General features: G+C 41.3%; 1 protein-coding gene across 6 annotated transcripts in view; it reads right to left on the reverse strand.

Moving 5' to 3' along the window:
- The window catches only part of Adgrg2 (adhesion G protein-coupled receptor G2), a 115,341-nt gene extending 103,443 nt beyond the window's left edge, over nucleotides 1–11,898 (reverse strand). For 5 of the 6 annotated variants that reach the window (XM_036175217.1, XM_036175215.1, XM_036175212.1 and 2 more), the window contains exon 1: nucleotides 11,552–11,704. The gene's annotated coding sequence lies outside the window, so the exon portion shown is untranslated. Of the gene's footprint in view, nucleotides 1–11,551; nucleotides 11,705–11,869 lie in introns of those variants that run through there. The other variant, XM_036175213.1, reaches the window with a different exon arrangement.
- Nucleotides 11,899–13,279: the final 1,381 nt, after the last annotated feature.

Below are 13,279 nucleotides of genomic sequence, written 5' to 3' on the forward strand. Positions count from 1 at the left end.
ATTCCAAGCAAATGGACCTAAGAAGCAAGCTACTGTAGCTATTTAATATCTAATAAAATAGACTTCAAGCCAAAACTAATCAAAAGAGACAGGTAAGCTACATGTCTATCAAAGAAAAAAGCCCACCAAGATGACTTTTCAATTCTTAATATCTGTTCACCAAATACAAGTGTACCCAAGTTTGTAAAAGAAACACTACTACAGCTTAAATCACATATTGACTCACATATAGTGATAGCAGGAAAAGACTTTCTGAACAGAATGCCAATAAGCGCAGGCACTAAGATCAACAATTAAACATTGGGATCTCATGAAACTGAAAAGCTTCTGTAAGGCCAAGGACACCATCAACTGGACAAAGCAGCAGTCTACAGAATGGGAAAAGATTTTTACCAACTCCATATGAGATAGAGGACTAATATACAAAATATATAAAATAACTCAAGAAATTAGATATCAATAAACCAATAATCCAATTAAAAATGGGATACAGATCTAAACAGAATTCTCAATAAAAGAATCTCAAATGGCTAAGATACATATGAAACATTCAACATCCTTAGTCATCAGGGAAATGCAAATCAAAATGACTTTGAAATTCCATCTTACACATGGCTAAGATCAAAAACATAGGTGACAGTTCATGCTGATGAGGATATGGAGAAAGAGAAACATTCCTCCATTGCTGGTGGGGGTGCAAACTTGTATAGCCACTATGGAGATCAATATGGCAGTTCCTTAGAAATTGGGAATTGATCTATCTGAAGACCCAGCTATACAACTCTTGGGAATATATTCAAAAGATGCTCCATGCTACCACAAGGACACTTGCTCAACCATCTTCATTACAGCTTTATGCATAATAGCCAGAACCTAGATGTCCCTCAACTGAAGAATGGATAAATAAAATGTAGTACATTTACACAATAGAGCATTACTCAGCTAATAAAAAAAATGACATCATGAAATTTGCAGCCAAATGGATGGAACCAGAAAAAAATCATACTGAGTGAGGTTACTCAGACCCAGAGACAAATATGGTATGTATTCACTCATAAGTGCCTATTAGACATTAAGTAAATGATAATCAAGTTATAACCCATAGACCCAGAGAGGTTAGGTAAAGAGGAGGAATCTAGGAGGGATGCATAGATCTCCCTGGGAGGGGGAAATAGAATAGATTTTTTGGGTAGACTGGGGCAGTTGGGGAAGGGAGCAGAATGGATCAGGTGGTGGGGAGATAGGATGGAGGGAGAGAGTGCCAGGAAAGATAACTGGAATTATGGGGCATTTAGGGGAGATGGTATGGAAACCTAGTGCAGTGGAAACTTCCTGGAAATCTGTGGAGGTGATCCTAATGAGGACTCCTAGTAATGGGGGATATGGAGTCTCAACTGGCCATCTCTTGTAGCCAGGCAAGGGTTCCAGAGGAGGGGCTGGGTTGTATTCAATTGAGCTATTGGCCAAAAAGGTCCCATGGAAATCACCAAACAACCTAGGCTGTTGATAAGACAATGGGTTGCTCTCTGCAAACAGATAGTGGGATCCCATTGTGGAGGACAACACCCACATAACTTATTGAACATGAAGAAGTAGAGCTGGTGCCTTCACCCTACATTCTAGTCTCTTTGGCATGGGAAGGTATGCTGAAGGCTTCCAAAAGAGAAATATAAACACCAACCCAGCCACAAAACCTTTGACCTACAATCTGTTCTGCCTGCAAGATGTGCTGGGGCAATGGTGGCACAGAACTTGTGGGAGTAGCCAAGCAACCTCTAATTTGACTTAGGGCCCATTCCATGAGAAGGAACCCATACTCAACACTGTTTGGGTGACCAAGAACCAGAGACCAGATATCCTAGAGGCCTCAGGTTAAACCAAATACTACTAGTCTAAAAAAATGTATCAATAAGATGACTGCTAATGATTTTCTGCTATGCTCATAGATCGGTGCCTTACCCAGTCATCATCAGAGAAACTTCTTCTGGCAGCAGATGGGAACAGATGCAGAGACGTTATTCAGAGAAAGTCTAAATGTGAGGTGTCCATCAAATCCTTCCTCTCAGAGCTCAGGGAATCCCAAAGTAGAGGAGGCAGAAAGATTATAAGAGCCAAAGAGGATGGAGGACACCAGGAGGATAAGGCCCTCTAAATCAACTAAGCAAGGCACAGAGGAACTCACAGAGACCGAAGCAGCAAACACAGGGTCTATATGGGTCTGCACCAGGTCCTTTGTGTATATATTATTGATGGGTGATGTTGCTCTGTATGCTGTGAATGTGTTGCTCTTATTTGTTGATAAATAAAGTGCTGATTTGCCAGTAGGCAGGCAAGAAGTATAGGCGAGATAAGCAGACAAGGAGAATTCTGGGAAGAAGGCTGAGTGAGGAGATGCCAGCCTGCCCTCCAGGGAGGAGCATATAATGGCACACAGGTAAAGCCACAGAACACATGGTGACAAATAGATGAACAGAAATGGGCTGAGTTTAAGTGTAAGAGCTAGTCAGTGGTAGGCCTGAGCTAATGGCCAAACAGTTTTAATTAATAAAAGCCTCTGTATGTTTATGTGGGTCTGAGTGGCTGCAGGACCAGGAAAACTTCAGTTACATATTACAGCTATTAGCTTTGTATTTTTATGGGACTTGTGACTGTGTGAATGAGTGGGTCTCTGACTCTTGTGCTTGCTCTTGGAGCTCTTTTCCTTCTGTTGGGCTGCCATATCCAAGTATAATATGAACGTTTTTGCTTCATCTTATTGTATTTTATTTTGTTGTGTTTGGTTGTTATCTCTTAGAAGCCTGTTCTTTTCTAATGAGAGACAGAAAGGGAGAGGATCTAGAGGGGAGGAAAGGTGAGGAGAAACTGGGAGGAATAGAGAGAGGGCAAACTATAACCAGGATATATTGTATGGTAAAAGATTCTTTTTTCAATAAAAAAAGAAAAAAAAAGAGAAATGCTCTTTAATGTCAAGCATGGTAAATTGGTGAAGTTATGGCTGTACTTGGCAATATGGAGTTTATGAGGGACTGGGAATAGCCTCTAACTGCAACTGGATCACATGAGGAGAAAATATAGAGCAATTTGGTATAAGCATCCTTTGAAAGAATTCCTCTAAGAAGTGACCAGATGGAGAGGAGATGTGGAGCTATGGGAGAGAGTAGATATTAGAACATAAGCATAAGCTTATAGAAATGGTCCAGAAAAGGGGTTTGTTAAAGAAATAAGCATACAGAACAAAGAACTAAGTTTGAGGGCTGGGAATATAGCTCAGTAGTAGAGTGTTTGCCTACCATATATAAAGCATAAAGTTCAATCCCCAGTATTAAAAAAAATAAGTCCATCACAATTGGGCAACCAAAGTAAGCATGTATGTTAATAAATCATAAACCATTAAAACATAAGAATTCATGAGTTTCTATCAATAATAAATAAATGAATATATAAATAAATAGGGGAGACAGTATGGCTCTTGCCTAGACCAACTAGAGCTAGAAAAAAAAATCATTATTTTCTACCATCACATTAAAGATTGATCACACAAAAATCATCACTAAAGCTAGAGGGAAGTATTAATGAGGAGCAGAACATTTGTATCTTTCCAAAGCTTGCTCATTTTAAAGGAAAAGACAGTAACTGCAGCTATCCAGTGAGGAAATTCTACAACGCCTTCTCTGGGTGGTCACAATTATCATCAACAATAAAGAGGAGATAGGCAACAACAGTCTCCAAGATTCTATGCTCTAAAAAAAGTAACCTGGACTAAAAATGACTAAGAGGCAGGACAAGTAAATGCAATAGCAGCCCTAAATTAGATCCTGTACTAGAAGAAAGAGGTGCAGCATAGGACTTTATCAAGTCTAGTGTCAAAATTGAAATAGAAATAGTAGGTTAGATAATACTATCTTATCAGTGTTAAACTTAACTGAATCGATAGCAGCACTGTGGTGACGTAAGAGAATACCCTTATTGTTAGGAAAGTCACAATTAAGTATTGGGAATAAAGGGCCATGCAGTGTGTAACTGATTTTCTAGTGATTCAGAAATAAATGTATGTGCTTGTACAGATAGTTATCTGGATTTTTAAAAAGCTAACATTTTACCATATTTCCCTTATCTTTTGCATTCTTAACCTTGCACATACATTTATTTTTGAACCACTAGAAAATCAGTTACAGACTCCATGGCCCTTTACTCTCAAATACTTTAGTGTGAGGGCCCCCCTGGCACTAAGATCAGGATCCATTCCTAGTGCATGAGCTGGCTTTTTGGAGTCCACTACCAATGGACACCTTGCTCAGCCTTGATGCAGGGGAGGGGCTTGGACCTGCCTCTACTGAATGGACCAGGCTCTGCTGACTGCCACGGGAGGCCTTACCTTGCTGGAGGAGGGAATGGGAGGGTTGAGGGGGAAGGCAGGAGGGACAGGAGAAGGGAAGAGAGAGGGATCTGTGGTTGGTATGTAAAATGAATAAACAATTTCTTTAAAAATCCGGATAAAGGGTGCATTGGCATTCTGTCTCCTGTTTTCCAGAGCCCAGAAAAGACATTGCTGTGACACAACAGTGGCATCTCATTCACAGTTTCACAGTAATGGTTGGGAGTGCTATGAGTATTTCTACAAATATGAGTGTGTTGGGAGTTTGGATGGTGCAGCTATGAAGAGATTCCTATCTGCTGAGCTCAAGACAAGTGCAAAGAAAACAAAAGAAAGTGTCAAACAGTTCTTCTGGAGCACTAGAAAGCAAAGCCAGTGCACAGCACAATCGCTAGGCAATGTCGGGGATGCATGGAGGTTTGCTAAGGTTAAAATTGGCCCCAGATATTGCTGTTTAATTTTTAAACTCCTCACATGATTCTAATAGACAGACAGACAGCTTTCAGAAACACTGTGCCAAGGTGAAGTTTCTCTACCCCAGCACTATTGACATATGGGCAAGGGACATTCTTTATGGGGAGTAACCTGTGCATTATAGGATGTTCAGCAGCAGCTATGGCCTCTACCTACTAGGTGCCACTTAGAACAACAAAAATGTCTCCAGAAATTGCCAGAAATCACTCCATGTTGAGAATCAGTATGCTAAGAGAACAAAAGCCATAACTATAAATACATAAAGGCCAGGGATTGTTCTCTTTCCATCATGTGTTCCAGGGATTGAACTCAGGTCATCAGGCTTGCCCACCAAGCACCATTGTTTACTGAGAACTTTTGCTTCTGCTGGGAGCGTTGTTAAGTACATGGGCTTCAGAATCAAAACCCAGATCTACTACTTGTCTTCTGTATGACCATAGACAAGGTACTGAATTTCTCTGGGCCTCAGTTTTCTATTCTGTAAAGTAATAAGATTCTTGCCTCAGGTGGCTGGGAGGATTAAATGAAGTCATACAAACAAAAGAGAAAGAGTGTGCCTACTGGGCAAGTAGCAGCTACCAGCCATCATTGTTACTATTGCAGAGTCGGAAATGTAGTGGCTACCAGAGGGGTGTCTGCTGGTTAATGAAGTGCTTCCCTAGAGTGGTTCTCAGTCTTCCTCATGCTGCAACACTTTAACACAGTTCTTCATGTTGTGCTGACCCCCAACCACAAAGTGATTTCGTTACTGCTTCTTGACTGTAATTTGGCTACTGTTATGAATCATAATGTGAATATCTGATATGCAGGATATCTGATATGCAACCCCCACAGGAATCGTGACCCTTAAGTTGAGAACCACTGCCCCAGAGTATACTCAACACTTAATCTAAAGAAAATTTCACACTAAACCTGCTCAGAAGGGTATAGCATATTGAGTTCCTCTTAGAATCCATATCTTCTTTCTTATAGTTCCTAGGCATGATTCTGAACATTTGTGTTGTCATTCAACATTCAATACATATTTTATGAGTACCTCCTATGACCCGCTAGTATTCTAGATCTTGACAACAGTGACAAAAATATACAAATTTCTAGCCCTTTTGGAACTTACATTTTATCAAGGGGAAAAGTGTGGAATCAGTAGACAAACTGATTTAATAATAGAGTTACAAGTAATAAATAGTGTTATCACTATGACCCAAAGTGGGATAAGAGCAGGGATCTCTCCAGAATTAGGTGAGACTGATGTTTAGAAGGAGGGTTTGAGAGGACTCTAGTGAAACCAGGAAACAAGCTACCGGACTATCTGGTAAAATGGTGCTCCAGGCAGGAAGCACAGCACCGCAAAGGCTGGCAGGCAAACATGTGGTTTAGATGAGAAACAGTGTGCTGGCCAGTGTGCTTGCATAAGTGTAAGCAGAGAATAGATCAAGGAGGCTACAGTGGGCACCTAGAGACTGATCTTAACTGTGGTAAGAGGTCATGAGAGAGTTTTGTGCTATGGAATTACAAGATTGCCTTTACTGACTAGTCTGTGGGGTCAAGAATGAACTCTGGTTTAGTTACATGATCTTTAGAGAAAGAAATAAAAATGGGTATTTGTCTCTGGATGTCTCACTTTGTATCATAGCATGAGTTAATAGAAAAATGAACGTGTCTTGGATACAAACCAAAAGAACCCCGTGAATTAAAAAAAAGATTTAAATTAAATTTAAAAAATTATTTATTATTATTTTGTGTGTGTTTCTGTGTGTGATGTGTGTATATGAGGGGGGATCAAAGCAACTTAGCATGATCAAACCAACTTAGAAGATCACAATCATGTTGAAATGATAGAGGACAGATGGGAGAGAATGGAAAATAATCAGAATATAATGCATACACTTTGAAAGATTTTGTTTCAATTATATACAGATATACTTGAACAGGAGTTGAATATAAAATACATTTTCACTGAAAATGATTCGAAAAATACCACAAAGCTATTATGTTCATCCACATTATATGGTTTAAACAGTCCCTTTATTTCCTCCCTCCCACAGTGTCCCCAGTATACATCCATGAGAACATTATTAAGATTCTCCATGGATGAGTTCTTCATAATCTGTCTAAATAAAGCCATTTGCTTTAATTCTATATGAACTTCTCCAAGAAAATCAATATTGAACCCACAAAGCCAGAAAGACAAACTGGCCACAAACTTGTTAGGTTTTCAGTGAATAAAATAATTCCAATCATTACAATAAAATTTCAAATCAAACTTCAGACTTTAAACAAGCAAAAAATGTTATGGAATGTTTCAAAGATAAGAGTAGCCACTGGAACTTTACAACAAAATGGAACTTTGAGACTTCCTACTCAAGTCAGACACTGCTACTCAACATTATTCTAGAAGGCCACTAAGACAAAATAGAATGAGGTAAAAATATTAGGAAGGATCCCTTAATTATTGCCATTCAAAGACAATTTGATGGTATACCTTGAAAAGTCTAGAAAAAGCAACTGAAAAAAACTATCAAATGATTACGTTTCAGCAAGATGGCTTGAATGTAAGAAAAATCCCTATAAAAATTAAATAGCTTTCTTACACAACAGTGTAGAAATTAGAAGATGAAACAGGGCTGGAGGGGAGCACAAGCACAATTTCTAAAAGCAACAGATACTACATACCAAAAAGCAATCTAGAAATTGACCTTTAAAATGCACAAGACAGTTGAGGCTATTGTGCAGTTAATAGAGTGTTTGCATAGCATGTGAGATCCTGGGTTCTGTTCTTAGCACCATTATAAGGTCAGTTTAGTGATTTGTGCTTGTAATCTCAGCACCTGGGAGGTGGAAGCACTGATATCAGAACTTCAAGATCATACATAGCTACATACTGAGTTCAAGTTTGAAGCTAGCCTTGAATACATGAAACTCAGTCTCATAAAAAAAATTAAAAGGCCTACAGTATAGTATTAATATAAAAGAGTCATATCAATAAATGGAACACAATAGAGAAATTAAAATAAATATCCATATGTAGTCCATTTCTAACAAAGGATTCAAAAAGGTATCACGGAGAGGGAGGAGAGTCTTTTTAACTAATGATGTTTCAACTGGATATTTATATGAAGAAAGCAAACCTTAACTATCGTTTTATATAAAATTAGCAATGAAGTCATACACACACACGTGTGTGTGTGTGTGTATGTGTGTGTGTGTGTGTGTGTGTGTGTGTTAAGGTAATAACTAGAAAAGATACAGTGATGTACTCAAAACATAACGTAAATAAAATAAGGTGACGTGACCCAGCTATTTCTCTGAAAGGCACAACCAAACCAAACCAGGGGCAACGGCAAGCCCATATAATTAGTAACAACTTGAGATAGTGGTGCCTTCAATGTACAATTAAAAAACAAGCATGAACAAAACCATTTACAAATAAAATAAAACAATAATACCAAGCACCAAGCACCTGCCATTGATGAATGGCAGGAAGGAAAACAGAACAACACAAGTGGAGGGTGGAAGTGAGTGGCAGAGCACTCACTTAGCATGTGTGAAGCCCTAAGTCCAGTCCCAAGTACTACACAATGAACGAACGAACAAATGAACAAACAAACAAACAAAATGCTATAACCACTCTGGAAAAGTTAGACAGGTTCTTAAAGTTAGCTTACCATTCAAAACAGCAACCTTACTTATGAATATTAAACCAAGTGAAATGAAAATGTATATTCATACAAAATGCTATCTGTGAATGTTTATATTGGCTTTATTCATAACCATCAAGAGTTTATGAGTGGATAAGGTATGGAATACCAGTCAGCAATAGAAAGAACAAATAATGGGAATACTCACGTAGATAAAATCTCAAATGTATTGCCTTAGGTAACAGAAGTTAGACTCAGAAGGCTATATAGTATATGATTTCATTCATGGACCAGTATGGAAGACAAAATTATAGGGACTGAAAGAATCTATAGGGAAGTTTCAGGGCTACTGGAGTTCTATATTTAGGTGTTAGTTACATGACTATGTGTGTTTTTAGAATTTTACACTAAAAAGATGATTTTTTTATAAATAAGTTACACTTAAATTTAAAATACACAAAGTAGACTCAAGAATTAAATAGATTTATAAAGTGGAAGTGTTCAGAACCTTTTAGGGGATTTATTTTATGATTTTTCTCCCAAATGTTTCAACTACACCACCTCCCACCATGCCCCAGAAGTAAGTTCCACACAGATTAAAGAATTGTGTGTTTTTGAAACCATAAATATTAAAAAACAAACACTTGTTCTTGACATAGGTGCCTTTCCCAGGCTTTTACTGAGGTCAGACATATGTTGTGATATCCCCCACCTCCCTGATTCCCTAGAGCGACTGCACCAGCCATGGAAAATCCGCTTCTTTGCTGGCTTTCCATAACACCTGAGCAAACTTACTTTGCCATTTCTGGAAGACACCTCATGGTACCCAAAACAGTGGATTTCCTGGCAAACCCACCAATGAAATTCCATTTCTCCAATTTTTTCTCCCTCTGCTAAGCAGACCCATATCCATAATTAGTAGCATTTTTTCTTTTCTGTATTTCTAACGTTTTTTTTTTTTTTTTCTCCTGAAAAAATACACACACCTTCAGTTTGCAGGGAAAGCAGGGTTGGGGCAAGAATGATTCACACACAGAACACTGATGCTGACCCTATGTTTGCTCAATGCCTTGCACTAGCTAAACTGTCTTAGCTCCATTGAATGAAAGTCACCTTGCAGGGATAGGGGAATGATAAAAGAAGAAGGGAATCCGATCAGGGCTGGCATAGTGCTGAGCCCACAGAAAACAATATCCCTGAAGAGCTACAAAATTTGGGCCACTTTTATCTTCCAGCTTTGTGGTTGACCCATAGAAGCAGCCAAAGGAAGTGATGTCCAGTTCATTCTAGAGCTCACCTAAACAAAATTTTATGAGCCACTAAAGACTCCCCAAATAATTTGGAAACAGCACACACTTTTTCAGTTGACTTGCAGATTATTTTGACACCACACTTAATTGTATCATGTACTAACAAACTCTTTTTTTGTTGTTTGTTTTTTGAGACAGGATCTCATGTAGCCAAAGCTAGCCTTACATACACTACATAGCCAAAGATGACCTTGAACTCCTGATCCTCCTGCCTCTACTGTCCCTGAGCTGGGATTATAGATAGACACCACCATATGCAGCCATAATCAAGTTCCTTTAAAAATAATGATGCTCTTGATGCGTTGTTACTAATTAATATTAACAACAAACAAATGTAACAAATTCTGCCATACCATGCATGACTAGGGTTCCATACTCATAATTTACTAAAGCTAGCCAAAGAGACGTTCAGAAAGATCAGAATAACTGCAGAAGCTAACCTAATAATTCTTTTGTCATCATCACCCACCAGTTTGAACCCTCATCAGAAACGGTTCCACTAAGAGACAGGAGCCACTACATAATTTGTGGAGCCCAGAACAGAATAAAAATTGGAGATCTTTTGTTTAAAAAAAAAAATGTGAAGCGTCATCATGGCATTAAACCAAGTGCAGGTAGCAAGCCCTTGAAGCTGGGGAGGCTTTGTTATTGGAGCCTCTCGTTAGCTAGAGAGTTGGTAAGAAAAGTAGAACATTTCACTATTAGTCCAGTAGCAACTGATTAACCTTTTTCATAAAGTGTGTGTGTGTGTGTGTGTGTGTGTGTGTGTGTGTGTGTGTGTGTGTGGTTTAGAGATGGGATTGGAAAGTCTTAGGATTTTTGTCTTGTCTCCTCACCTCCCATTTTTTCTTCAGCTTTTCAGCCTGTTGGGCAAAAAGCAGTTCTGTGGAGCCTGCCACACAGCGTGGTCCATAAGCTACAGTACCATCGGAAAGCTTGGACAGAAACGCAGACTCTTGGGTCCCACCCCAGACCTACTGAATCAGAACCTCTTTTTTAAAAGCTCCCCGGGGGATTCATACATTTGTGCCAGGCCAGACTAGAAGTGTTCCCGTACAAGCAGCCACGGGACACTTTGGTGTCATGCTTCCTGTGTCTCATGTGAGGCGGGTCAGCTCTCTTTCTCCCTCTCACTTTGTATATTGTTCGGGAGTTTTGAAAATCAAGCTCCAGTGGAAACGTGTTCATCCCAAGGCCTCTTTTCAGCTGATAACCATCCCTTGGTTCTGAGATGCTGGTCCATCCCCTTGTACCTGGGGCCACCTGTTCTGGGCCCTAGCTGCTGGTGTTGTGCCCAGCTGTCCTGGGTCCTAGGCACATCTACTTTCCTTCGCACCCACTTGCCAGACACGGTAAACCATGTCTCAGGAAGTCCTGTGTCAGCAGATCGTCCTCCGGAGTAAGGCTCATGCCTTCTTTGCCCAGAGATGTGGGGAGGGTCTGAGATCATTTAAAGCTTTGCGATTTGCAGGTCTCCCCGGACCCCCACCCCCCGGGGGTGGGTTGGGGGATAGCTTCACCCTTTTCCTACCACATGCCCTTTCCCACTCTGGGACCGCTGGGCTCCATGCTTTGCCTCTGCCTTTCAAGATGGCCCAAGAGCTCCAGCTTAGCCAACACAGTGAACAAGCAACACGGTCACCCTCCTGGTCATCGAGCCCACCGGGGGGCCCATCGCCCCGTTGTTAGCTCTGCAGCTTAGGTCTTAGGACCCCTCAGGGTTCAGATCCCCTTTCTCGGCGCCACACACTTACCTGTGGGTCTCCGCGACAGGCTAGCTGCTGGCGCCCTCGCGCCCTCCTTTTCCCCTTTCGGTCGGGCTGCGTCCCTCCTCCTCCCTCCCGCGGGGCGGGCGCCGCCCCCGCCGCTCCCGGACCACTTGCCCGCCCGCTCTGCAGCTGCCCGGCCCGGCGTGGCGCGGAGGGCGCTCGGCGGCGTGGCGGGGCTGGGCGTGGAGGTGGGGAGCGGGCGGGGCGCCAACACCGGGAAGCAGCCTGGCCAGGAGCTTCAGCCTTGGTGGTGGGGAACCCCTGGGATGCTGGGCTGCCATCCGGGTGCGCTTCCCCACTTACCTTTAGGGGTCTCCTTGATCCCCAAAGGCCTAGTCCTGCTACTTTGAGCGCCACAGGCTCATGATAGGTGGGAACCCTAATCCTTTGCCAGAATATTCCTGAATGCAGAAACCAGACCTCCCCAGAGGGGCGGGGTGGGGATTGGAGACACTGGTAAAAGAGAAACATCTTGGGTAAGGACTGGGCTCAGTGGTGTCTGAAAGAAGCTACGTAGTTCATAGTTCACGTAGTTCACCGGGTAGCTAGAAACTAGGGGTCCTCATTGTTCCTCTGCCTGCTGCGGGGGAGGGGAGCAACACTGTGGGCAGGGTGGCACTATAGGATATTGCCTTGGCTCCCTGTACTTTTTCCCACTGTCAGCATCTCCACCTTCATAGAATAACAACTAGACCTGGAAAACATAGATCACTTAAGCAACTTGTCAAAGTACCCTCATTTAACAGATGGAATTCTGGAGCATGGCTTCCACAGTATTGAATCTTATGTAGAGAAAATATAAGCCCTCTAAATCCCCCTTCTGGCTCCTTGAGTCAAGCAATGCCTATAGCTGCAAAGTGCTTTACGATATGAAAGCACAGTTCTGCTTTCTTAAAACTTGCAGGAGAATATAGCATTCTTTTCTTTATGACCCGAATTAGATTTTGAATTGTATTCGAAATCCTGAAGATGTGATGTTTACAAAAGGCAGATCTGCAGAGCAGAGAGGCTCACTCTACCATATTAGTCACATTGGAGCTCCAGGGATATATTCCACCTGGCAGGAGGGGTTGAATTTGTTTTGCAAACACCAAGTTATTAATGCTCACAACATTCTAGCTGAAGAAATGAATGGGTAATGTTTTCAGACAGACTTTTGAGTGGTTGGATTAAGGGGGAGTTGGTTGAGAGCAGGAAGCTCATCCAGGTTACAAAACAGGATAAAAGTTGTAGTTGGAGGGAGGTAGTGTATTTAATGAACAGATTGTCATTCCAAAGGGTTAAATTGGTTCTGTTTGGCTTACATGTTTGCCTTATTACAAAACAGACTTCATACTGCATAGACCCCCAAGAATTCTTATACAAAGCTAGTGGGGATGTAAATTGCTTCTAACACTTTGGAACTCTGGCAGAATATACCCAAACTGAGTACCACTATTGTATGACAAGCAATTCCCCTTCTAGATGCAGCCACGACAGAAACGGGTTGTATGTTCACCAAAGAAGATGAGCTAGGATACCACACTACTGTATTTATACTAATTAGAAAATGCCCAAATGCCCGTGGACCCAGCCTGGTAATATAATCCCAGCTATTCTGGAAACAGAGGCAGGAGGATGGCAAATTCAAGGGAAGGCCAGTTTGGGCTACAGAGTCAGTTCAAGGCCAGTCTGGGCAATTTAGTGAGAGCCTCCTCCAAAGAAAAAGTAAAA

The sequence above is a fragment of the Onychomys torridus genome, chromosome X, assembly GCF_903995425.1.
Source record: "Onychomys torridus chromosome X, mOncTor1.1, whole genome shotgun sequence".
Taxonomy (NCBI): Eukaryota; Metazoa; Chordata; class Mammalia; order Rodentia; family Cricetidae; genus Onychomys; species Onychomys torridus.